Source organism: Zootoca vivipara, chromosome 11 (genome assembly GCF_963506605.1).
Source record: "Zootoca vivipara chromosome 11, rZooViv1.1, whole genome shotgun sequence".
NCBI lineage: Eukaryota > Metazoa > Chordata > Lepidosauria > Squamata > Lacertidae > Zootoca > Zootoca vivipara.
Genome location: NC_083286.1, coordinates 56,584,606 through 56,594,657, shown reverse-complemented (window position 1 = coordinate 56,594,657; position 10,052 = coordinate 56,584,606). Strand labels below are relative to the sequence as shown.

The 10,052-nt window shown below is 42.1% G+C and overlaps 1 pseudogene; it reads right to left on the bottom strand.

The window, feature by feature from the left end:
- Positions 1–9,352: 9,352 nt before the first annotated feature.
- LOC118077378 (U2 spliceosomal RNA) lies at positions 9,353–9,528 on the bottom strand (annotated as a pseudogene).
- Positions 9,529–10,052: the final 524 nt, after the last annotated feature.

The following is a 10,052-nucleotide window of genomic DNA, read 5'->3' as shown; positions in this document are numbered from 1 at the left end:
ATCCCCTGCTGACAGGTGCTCAAGGTTCAAGGTCAATCAGATATTCTGCAGTCAAATCTGCTTCCCCAATCCCTCCATACATCAGATCAAATTGCCCGCCTGTCTTATCTCGTGTCTGACTCTGCTTTTAAACAGCACATGTTTATGGATGCCGGGCCTGTGTTTGCACAGAGTATACCCCCGGGAAGTGTCCTTCCTAGAGATCTCTTGGGCTCATTAATTTTGTCAACAGATCTGGGTGTTTTTTCATGCCACTGTGGGAAAGGCAAGGGGAAAGGCTACAAACACCAGAGTGAGTTATCTGCTAGAAACCTGCTCTAAGGAGGCAGGGGAAGTTAGCTGTTATTCAAACACTCTGTCCACTGCTCTGATGGGGCTGAGGAAATGAACAGTTAAGCATCCTAAAGCATGGGTAGGCAAACTAAGGCCCGGGGGCCAGATCCGGCCCAACTGCCTTCTAAATCCGGCCCATGGACAGTCTGGGAATCAGTGTGTTTTTACATGAGTAGAATGTGTGCTTTTGTTTAAAATGCACCCCTTGGTCATTTGTGGGGCATAGGAATTTGTTCCTTTTTTTCTCTCTTTTCAAAATATAGTCCAGCCCACCCCCCACAAAGTCTGAGGGACAGTGGACCGGCCCCCTGCTGAAAAAGTTTGCTGACCCCTGTCCTAAAGAGTTGCCACCAGATTTCACCCAAAGGAACACTCTACAATGAACAGAGAGAAGGGATGGGGAACCTGTGGCACTCCAGATATTACTGAGAAATAACTCCCATCTTCCCTGACATTAGAACATAAGAAGAGCCTGCTGGGTCAGACCGATGGCCCATCTAGTCCAGCATCCTGTTCTCATGGTGGCCAGCCAAATGCCTGCGGGAAACACAGGATCTGAGCACAAAGGCCCTCTCAACTTCTGAGATTCCCAGCAACTGGTATTGTCAGGCTTTGGGGGATCAGCTTCCTCCCCCGTGGCAGTAAATAATGGATCAAACAAAAGGAACACCTTACCAGTTAGAATCTTTGTTAATCACAGTGAAAGAACAAAGAACACGTCTCCTAGAAATGGCGGTGCTCCCAAGTAAGGCTTACACCCCTTCCATCCTACGTTTTATAATCTGAGCTTATACCCTCTGCGCTTCCTGTTCTGAGACTTTCTGAGCCCTTCTCGACCTTGGGCTGGGTGGAGGAATGCTGTCTGATGACTGTGAATCTATTAACCCTCTCTCTTCCAGTGTTTCTTCTCTTAGCTGTTCCACATCCAGTATTTCCCAGCTTCTGCCTTGGGAACTATGCCCCTTTGCAAACCACTGTTCCAAATCTATACTGCCCTCCTGCTCCTGGAAAGATTAAGGATCAGGATCAGGGCGAGAGGGTGGCTCCCACCTTTCCTCCTCAGTGCAGCCCTCCTCACCATGGTCCCTGACAGGTACTGTGGTACCTTGGTTTAAGTACACAATTGGTTCTGGAAGTCTGTACTTAACCTGAAGAGTACTTAACCTGAAGTGAACTTCCCTATTGAAAGTAATGGAAAGTGGATTAATCTGTTCCAGATGGTCCGCGGAGTACTTAAACTGAAGCATACTTAACCTGAAGCGAACTTTCCCATTGAAAGTAATGGAAAGTGGATTAATCTGTTCCAGACGGGTCTGTGGAATACTCAACCTGAAGCGTACTTAACCCAAAGTATGAGTGTAATTGGTTCTGGAAGTCCGTAATTAACCTGAAGCGTACTTTCCCACTGAAAGTAATGGAAAGTGGATTATTCCGTTCCAGATGGGTCCGCGGAGTACTTAAACGGAAAGTACTGGAACCGAAGCATACTTAAACAAAGTATGACTGTATTCAGAAGCATTGCTGCCTCCAACTGTGGAGTCAGAGCATAGCCATCAAGGCTAGTAGCCATTGATAATCCTCCCCTCCATTAATTTTTCTAATCCTCTTTTAAACCATCAACCGTAGTTTGGTGGCCATCACTGCCTCCTGGGGGAACAAATTCCATAGTTTAGCTATGAACAGCATCCTGTATTTCTATTTACCTGTCCTGAAACTTCCAACTTTCAGCTTCACTGGATTTTCATGAGTTCTAATGTGATGAGAAAGGGAAAAAAATCCCCTATCCCTCTTGCATGATTTCGACCTCTGCACAATCAGGGGTGCAAATGCTGCACGTCAGACCACCCCCTTCCAAACTATGGGAATCAGGGAGGCCAGGGAGATATGAATGTGGGGAGCAAGGCTAGTTAACAAAGCCCTTCTTTCTGCCACCATCACATACATGAGTGAGAACAAGGGGATGGGAAGAACAGTCTATAAATTGTGGTGATTTTGCATTTATATGTCAGTTCGACCAGATTTCTGAATTAACGCAATATAGACAGCATCTTAAAAAGCAGAGACATCACCTTGCCTACAAAGGTCCGTATAGTTAAAGCTATGGTTTTCCCAGTAGTGATGTATGGAATTGAGAGCTGGACCATAAAGAAGGCTGATCGCCGAAAAATTGATGCTTTTGAATTATGGTGCTGGAGGAGACTCTTGAGAGTCCCATGGACTGCAAGAAGATTAAACCTATCCTTTCTGAAGGAGATCAGCCCTGAGTGCTCACTAGAAGGACAGATCATGAAGCTGAGGCTCCAATACTTTGGCCACCTCATGAGAAGAGAAGACTCCCTGGAAAAGACCCTGATGTTGGGAAAGATTGAGGGCACAAGGACGAGATGGTTGGACAGTGTTCTCGAAGCTACGAACATGAGTTTGACCAAACTGCGGGAGGCAGTGCAAGACAGGAGTGCCTGGCATGCTCTGGTCCATGGGGTCACGAAGAGTCGGACACGACTAAACGACTAAACAACAACAACAACAACAACAACAACAACAACAACAAAGGCAGATATAGATTAAAGACCCATGTGAAAATTCATATTGTATCACAAAACCCATGTTTAAACCCATGTTATGTCACTGTACACATTTATAAATGTGTTTTATCCCAAAACATTCCATTTCTAATGCATTTGATACGTTTTCCCTCAGCCAAGGAGTGGATTGCAAAATTCAGAGAGGTTGTGAAATCTGAAATATAATTATGTTGCAATTCATGCATTCATCCATAAGGTGCAAATTGGATTGGTTCAGCTTTTAAAATGCAGAACAAATGAAATTCTCCTTCACCCCTAAGTGGGACACTCTAATTGAGCACAGGTAATTCAGGAAGACAAAATCCAGTGGAAAATTCAAACTGGGGAAAAAATGGCAAGGAGTCCTGATTATTCTGTGTGAAATACTGGTTTTAAAAATCCTGCCTGAAAAATCCATCATAGTGTTACAATGCTCAGGTTAGGGGTAGGTATGTAAATGTGTCTATTTTGGTTTCTTCCAGATTCTCATTTTTCTAATCTTAAATTCAGTTTTCCACATTTCTACGGAAAGCCCTCTTGAAAATTCATCAGCATTTTATAATTTCATTGCAAAACTTGTAGAAGTGTGAATTTCGAAAGGCGGTTGTGCTTCAGTTCATGTCTTGTTTCAGAAAGGGCAAGTTATTTCTCCCACATACCCTAGCTCAAGCACACAACTTGAATGTGAAAAAGGGTGACTGAATTCTACCTTGCAATTTTGAGAGCGGCAGCAGCAGTGTTGTTTATTTACTCCAGCCAATTAGCTGACTTGATCGTACAAAGATCCTTAAAAGTCGCAAAAGGCTAGAAATCATTTCCCAATGATTTGAACAGTCCCATGGAGAAACTTGAAAGACAATCAAATGAGCCAGCTACACACTTTAAGCTCTGCAGATATGGTCTCAACAGGCAGCAATTACATTTCGAAGGAAAATGTTTTACAATTGTAATTAGACATAATCGGAGGAATGTATTTTTTCCCTTTATCCTTCTCCCATGGCGAGTCAATTTAATTCTTAAATACAAGAGGCATAATTGATTTTAGCCCTAGATTAGTACTGAAAATGATCTATATGCATTCTCGCTAATGGAACAAGAGAATTCACCTTCCTTAGGGACCGCAGCCCAACCCAGTTCACGGCAACAATTATTAGACCCTGACAGGTTAGCTAATAGGGAGGTGGGGAGGATCATATACCCCACAGATTAACAATTTATTGCCATAATTAATGCTGCGTTCTTCCCAGTTAATTATTGGCTGTGTACACAAACTTATTATTGTTGTTATAAAGACCACAAAGGGGAAATGGCAATATGGAACTATGACATCAGCTGAGCTGCAAAGGAAGAAGAGCTAAGAATTGCAAGAATGTATGAGCATAAGGAGAGCTTGCAGGATCAGGCCAATGGACCATCTAGTCCTGTCCCCACAGTGGTCAAGCAGGTGCATGTGAGAAATCCCTCAAGCAGGATCCATTCACAAGGCAGTCTCCCTTCCTGAAGATCTTAGCAACTGGCATTCAGAAACTCTACAGCTTCTCACCATGGAGGCAGAGCGTACTCATTATGGTCTGTAGCCATTGATAGGCTTATTCTCAATGAATTTATCCAATCCTCTTTTGTAGCCATTCAACCTGGTGACTATCACTGTGTCCTGCGGTAGTGGGAGCCATACCTGAACTATGCGGATGCCTGATGATCGTCTTCCAAAGCAACTACTCTATTCCAAACTTAAAAATGGAAAGCGTAATGCTGGTGGTCAACAAAAGAGGTTTAAAGACTGTCTCAAGGCAAATCTAAAAAAAAAAAAATGTAGTATAAACACTGACAACTGGGAAACAGTTGAGCGCTCCAGTTGGAGAACAGCCTTTACCAAAGGTGTCATGGGCTTTGAAGAAACTCGATCTCAGGACGCAAGGGAGAAATGTGCTAAGAGGAAGGCACACTTGGCAAATCCACACCGTGATCAACTCCCGCCTGGAAACCAATGCCCCCACTGTGGAAGGACGTGTGGATCCAGAATTGGCCTCCACAGTCACTTACGGACCCATTGTTAAAACCATGTTTTGGAAGACAATCTTACTCGGCTATGAGTGATCGCCAAAGAAGAAGAAGAAGATGCACTTTGGGATGGACTTTGGTAATTTTTGGTAGTACGGCACCCTGAGCAAGGCTAACATTTGCCCCCCCCCAATGGATCTTCTCTGCTATGGATCTTCTCGATTTTGCATCCCCTTGGCTGCGAGGGGGGAACTGCCTGCCTTAAATTTGGTGCTGTGTCCTGAATCTCTCAACTTTATTGGATGTCCATGAGAGATGGCCAACTTTCAACATGGCCCCTAGGCCTGGCGTGCTATGGTCCATGGGGTCACGAAGAGTCAGACACGACTAAACGACTAAACAACAACAACAACAACAACATCCCTGTTCTAACCTGAGGCCGGCTGTACTATTAAGCAGAATGAAAAAGGCAACACAGGTTTTGGCACCATTATTTTCATACGGAGATAGTCAATGTGCTGTACTGGTTACAAAGTTGGACTAGGAGCTGGGAGACCAGGCTTCAAATCTCCACTCAGCCAAGAAGCACTTTGGACCAGTCACTAACTTTCAACCTATCTTATCTCACAGGGTTGTTGTGACAATGATATGGAGAGTGGAAAACCCATATAGGTAACTTTGAACTCCTTGGAGATATAAATGCAGTCATATATAAATAAATTAAAACTAAACATTACTAACTGGGTGTTTATTTTGCCATTCATCATTTTTGCTTCCCCACTTCTCATAGGCATTCTGTCTTGGGGTGGTTCTGGTCCCATCCCATAACACAGAGGCTGACAGCCTGCTCCTTCTCTACCCCTCCCCATCTCTTCATCCAATGAAGATTTCTTTTTTTAAAATAATAATAATAATAATAATCAGAACTCTTTGTTGCAAGCCCTGATCAATACGCAGATTGGATATTCCAGACCAGAAACCTCAGAAAAGCTCAGAGAGGGGTAAATAATCACTCAATGTTATTAAAGCAATGGCTGATGGCAGCACTATTCTCCCGTCCTACAGCTTATTGATTTGTCCTTATAACAATTAGACTCCATTCAATGAAGCAAAGGAGGCAGGAATAGCCAAGGAAAACAGAAACAACAAAAGGAGGGCTGGGCAAGGTAACTCTTACCTGGCTTTAGAGCTGGCTGACTGACCGAACCCAAAGAGTCCTCATTAATGGTTCCTCAATGTAATGGTTGGGTCTCTCCCACAGAAGCGAGACAACTCCGGCAGCAATTAACTCAGGTTTATTGCTCAAAACACACAAATCACTCTGGAGCTCAGTCCATAGCTGTCAACTTTCCCCCTTTTTAAGGGAAATTCCCTCGTTCCAAATAGGATTCCTCGCGAGAAAAGGGAAAAGTTGGCAGGTATGGCTCAGTCACTCAGAGTCTGCATCCAAATTAGCTGTTGCCAAGTCTGAGTTCCGCCCCTTCTTCTTCCCCCATTTAAAGCCCCACTTTTGCTTCCTTTCCTGTTCACGTCTCTCATTAATTCTTGCTCGCCTGCGCGTCATGGGATGGGCTGTTTCCAGGTGGCCCTCCCTCTGAGTCTAAGCTTAAACTGTCAGTCTGTGTCTTCCCCCTTGAACTCCCTTCCTTCTCCTTGTTCTCAGAGCTCAAACTTTTACTGCAACTGAATAGGTTGAAGTACAAAGATATCTTGATGGAAGTGGGAAACCACTTTAAGTTAAGACCATACGAACAATTGAAAGATAGGTTGAGTGACTGGTTTCAGTATGTGCAGATAAATGAGGTATTTAAGTTAGACAAAAAATTAGGATTCCAATCAGAAAAATCGAAATTAGAGACGGAGTTATTAGAGACAGATCACAAGAATTTGTCCAGAATGTATAATTTGTTGTTAGAATGGCATTTGAAAGATGAGCAAACAAAATCAGTTATGATTGAATGGGCCAAGGATCTGGGTCATAATGTGATGATGTCGGAGTGGGAAAAATTGTGGAAGAAAGGTATGAAATTTACGGCTTGTACGGTGTTGAAGGAAAATTTGATGAAAATGATGTATAGATGGTATCTGACGCCGGTCAAGCTAGCTAAAATGTACCACAAAAGCGACAATAAATGTTGGAAATGTAAACAGGATGTTGGCTCATTCTACCATATGTGGTGGACATGCCCTAAGATAAAAGGCTTCTGGGAAATGATTTACAATGAATTGAAAAAGATGTTTAAGAACACATTTTCGAAAAAACCGGAAGCCTTTTTGCTTGGAATAATTGGGGAAGAAATCCCCAAGGATGATGTTAATCTGTTTATGTATGCCACCACAGCCGCTAGGATTTTATTAGCAAAATATTGGAAAAAAGAAGAATTGCCTTCGAAGCAGGAATGGCAAATGAAAATGATGGACTATATGGAATTGGCAGAATTGACAGGAAGACTCCGGGACCAGACAAATGACAAAGTTTCAAAGGACTGGAAGAAATTTAAAATGTATATAGGGAATGTATTCGATAATTAGAGTTTGAAAATCCAGGAAAGTAAAGAGGTTAAGGCATTAGGGAAACAATAGAAGATTTAAAGTTTGAAATTAGGGTAAATGATATGAAGATGAATTAACTTAGAAGTTTTAAAGGGATTGCATGATGGGAAAGAAGATGATTTAGAAACTGCTATAGAAGTTTAAAAAAATGAAAACCAGATAGTAGGGAATTGGGGAAGCCTGAAGACAATGAGTATTATAATGGATGAGAAATGATATATTTTTCTGTTATATTTTTGTATTTTGTATTTTGATGTTTTTGATATGTTTTTGTATTTTGTATTTTGTATGTTTGTTGTATGTTTGTTGAAAAAATGTTCAATAAAAAATATTATAAAAAAAAACAAACTTTTACTGCAACTAGCCTGCTCCTCCCTTGTTCCACATTCCTGGCTAATTACCTCCTCCTCTCTCTCTCCATGCTCTCCCCCTCTGTCAGCAATGGGACGCAGCTGACACTCAAGATTCTGGGGGGAAAGTGGCAAGGCGGATGCTGTAAGGTTCTGCCCTGGGCCCGGTGTTGTTCAATGTCTTTATAAATGACTTGGGCAAAGGAATTGAGGAGATGCTCATCAAATTTGCAGATGGCACCTAACAGGGAGGGGTAGCTAATGCCACGGAAGACACAATTGGGATTCAAGAGGACCTCAACAAATTGGGGAACTGGCCCCAAAAACAACGAAAAGAATTTCAGTAGGGACAAATATAAGGTTCTGCACTTAGGTAAGAATAGCCAGCTGCACAAATATAAGATGGGGGAGACCTGGCTTGTCAGTAGTACATGTGAAAAGGATTGAGGGATCTTAGAAGACCACAAGCTTAACATGAGTCAACAGTGTGATGCAGCAGCAGCAAAAACAGCTAATGCTATTCTAGGCTGCATCGACAGAAGTATAGTGTCCAGATCAAGGGAAGTAATAGTGCCACCCTATTCTGCCATGGTAAGACCCACAACTGGAGTACTGTGTCCAGTTCTGAATGCCACAATTTAATAAGGATATGGACAATGTGGAATGTGTGCAAAGTGTGGGATGGAACACTGGGGCAGACAAGTCACAACAGTTCCTAGAGTGTCCACTAACAGGAACTTACCTTGATTAAGTTCCTGTTCCTAAAGACATGCAAATGAGATGGACTAGCTGGGACAAAAGCCTCTAGCCAGCAGCCATTCTCTCTCTTAGCCTTCTCTCCGATGGGAACACATCTTCAGAGAATCTCCAGTTAGGATGGTTCTCCATCTTGGCCTGCAGCCAAGACAGAGACCAAATGGAGCCTTACTTTACCAAGTAGTCTCCACATGTATATATCTGTAACTTTTCTAAGCAAGCCTGCCTTTCTGAGATTATGCTGTTAACTCAGGATGAAACTGTAAATAAACTCTATCCTATTTTCTCCTACTCTGGAGAGTAGGACTCAAAGCAATGGCTTCAAGCTACAAGAAAGGAGATTCCAACTAAATATCAGGAAGAACTTTCTGACAGTAAGAGTTGTTCGACAGTGGAATGGACTACCTTGGAAGGTGGGGACTCTTCTTCCTTGGATGTTTCTAAGTGAAGGTTTCTAAGCAGAGATTGGATGGCCATCTGTCATGGATGCTTTAGTGAAATTCCTGCATTCCAAGGGGGTCGGACTACATGATCCTTGGGCTCAATTGAAGCATACATGATGGCTGGCCAACCAAGAAAGGAGATTCCACCACCTCTCATGGGTGTATGTTCCACTGTCAAAGAACAAAGAAGTTGAGGAAGTACTTGCTACAAAATCCCAACATGAAAAAGGGGGAAATTGTTAATTACCAATCAAATTCATATGTTCACTCCAAAAATATTTTTTTAAAAAACCCATTTTTCATAACACACTTGTGTTAAGAAACTCGCTTACCTGGTATTAAACCAAAATTAAGAAATTGCATTGTGCATAAAAACACTTCAATACCAGGTCAATGTGCAGAGCAGGTGGAGCAACCACCAAATTCAACTCCCGGTTCTCAAAATTTGTTCTTTTTGTTCTCAAATAGAGAACATACCAGTTATTAAGCTGATAAACATACTAGATATTAAAAACCCCATGCATACATTTCCATATTTCTGAGTGTGGTGGTCTGTACTGATATTATTGAGAGAAATGGGAGAGAAAGTTGATTCAGTTCACACTGAAAGGCGAACCTACTTAATTCATACTTTTCAAAACAATAAGTAGAATGAAGCACAGCCATCCTTCAAAATCTGATCTTCTTTGGATTTTGCATCACAGTTCTCCAGCCGAATAAAATGAACAGAAATGCATGTACTAGTGTAAAATGTGCATAGAAAATGCTTATGTTAGTAAAATCAACACACAAAATTCTGTTATATTCGGGGGGAACTACTTTGCAATAAATATTTGTTAGGCAAAATTGCACACAAAAGTGTATAACTGGATGAGATTTGCAATAACATGTTGATGAGAATAAGAAGACAGTGGATAAGGAAATGGGAGAACTGATCCTAAGATAAGAAAAATGAGAAGATGAGTAAAACAAAAACTGACGGATTTGTCCACCACTAAGATATAGGTCCCAGCTCCGGCCCACCTAGCAGTTCGAAAGCACATCAGGTGCAA